The following is a 1,933-nucleotide window of genomic DNA, read 5'->3' as shown; positions in this document are numbered from 1 at the left end:
AAAAGACACAAAAAAAGAAGAAATACATTTATAAATCTAGTGTAACCATTTAACTCCGGCACACTAGCACTAATTTAGCTAAATGTTAATTTTTTCAAGTATTGCTTGTCGGTCTGTTAGCTAGCTACAGCTAATTAGCTTGACAATTGTTTTCTTCTTCGCTAGCAACCGTTGGTATTGTCAACGGAAACCGACCTAGGCGACACAGGACACTGCAACAGGTAAGACGCCGCATATCTTCTGAGCTCCAAAATAATTATACATTATTATGTGCTATCTGGTCTCGTAAGTCTGGTTCAGGGGAAGCATCACATGATAGATGTTTATTTGCAATTGTGTGCACTTATGCCTGTAGTGTTGCTTCTTGGTCTGTTAGCTAGCTACAGCTAATTAGCTTGACAATTGTTTTCTTCTTCGCTAGCAACCGTTGGTATTGTCAACGGAAACCGACCTAGGCGACACAGGACACTGCAACAGGTAAGACGCTGCATTTTTGGACTTCGATCATCTAACCTGAGGACACAGGAGTGTCATTTCCAACTAGTGAATACATTTTGACACATTATTGATTTTGGCTTTACATGTTTAAGTCTGTCACATACTTTTTTTTCAGGATATGAATCTGTAGCAAACACCAGCCAAACAGTCAGTTCAACTACATACTGTAATCAGTATGTCTTTCAAATGCAAAGAATGATATTTCTTTGCAGGGACAATCCTCAGTTATATTATAAATAACCAATTTGTTATTTTTATATTTTTACCCATATATTGGTACTTGCTGATCCATTAGTGTAATACATCAACAGATCTGTTCCTTTCCTGTTGTGAGAACAAGAGCTTTACTGGAGTGTATTGCTCTAACATTCTTGAAATTAAATTGCCCATAGGTGTGAGCGTGAATGTTTGTATGCATCTGTATGTCATCTTTGTAATCGCCAACTTGTCCAGGGTGTACCCTGCCTCTTTCCCAATGACAGCTAGAAATGGCTCCAGCTCTTCTGTGATGTTTAAGGAGACACTGGAAAATGTATGGATAAATACAGATACATTTTGAGATGCACTACAAAGCTACAAATTTGCTGTGAAGGATATCTGAAACCAACATTTGTCCTCAACACTCTGGTGGAACAATTTTCTGCTTTAGCACTGCCAATATATTTCCCCTATATGTTGAATATGGGTCCGGACAGCTGCTGAGTAGTGAAACAAAGTAGAAAATAGTTCTGCATTCTATGGTATATTAAAGAATCGGAAGTAGCACAGAAAGTATTCACAAAATTACAAGTGTGAGAGGTTAATGTACCAAACTTCAATAATTTATTACCCTCACATGGATCAGCAAATATCACTATATTGGACCAAATCTTTGTAAGTTTTTTCTCCTGGGGTAATATATGGCATCTTATGAATTTACAGATTTATTGTCAGGATAAATCCTGAGCAAAGCAAGTGTTCTTCCAAGGTCCAGCTGAGCAGAAGGACTGGCAGGATGGTGCAACGAAAAAATGAATCCCTCAATCCACACGTGGCATCGTTTATCAGAGGCTTTATCGAGTATGACTGGCAGAACAATTGATATCAGGTGAGACTGTTAATTTATATTTATTTAAACTTTGCAGAAATAAAATACTCTACAGCAGGGATAGACAACCTTGATCCTCCAGGGCCACTATCCTGCTAGTTTTACAACTATTCTACCCACTGATTGACTGAACACACCTGATCCAGGCATTCAGAAGCTGTAAGTGCAGTGATGGTTGGAAAATGAGCAGGAGGACAGTGGCCCTCAAGGACCAGGGTTGGCTACACTTATTCACTGTACAGGGCAGTGTCTTACAGATGCCCTCTTGTTTGTGTGTTTCTATATGTAAAACTGTGCATGTGTGTGTAGTGTATTTTACTAGGCTACTGCACCTTCATGTAGTAATAG

At 38.8% G+C, this 1,933-nt stretch overlaps 1 long non-coding RNA gene across 1 annotated transcript; it reads left to right on the top strand.

Annotated features, from left to right (window-relative positions):
- On the top strand, positions 1 to 1,580 carry LOC114777066 (uncharacterized). Its single transcript, XR_003745881.1, has 3 exons — positions 1 to 221; positions 422 to 477; positions 1,420 to 1,580. It is a non-coding gene; the product is annotated as an uncharacterized LOC114777066 (long non-coding RNA).
- The last annotated feature ends 353 nt before the right edge of the window (positions 1,581 to 1,933 follow it).

This window comes from Denticeps clupeoides, unplaced genomic scaffold (genome assembly GCF_900700375.1).
Source record: "Denticeps clupeoides unplaced genomic scaffold, fDenClu1.1, whole genome shotgun sequence".
NCBI classification, from domain to species: domain Eukaryota; kingdom Metazoa; phylum Chordata; class Actinopteri; order Clupeiformes; family Denticipitidae; genus Denticeps; species Denticeps clupeoides.
The sequence above is the reverse complement of the archived record's forward strand: the minus strand, read 5'-3'. Positions and strand labels throughout refer to the sequence as shown.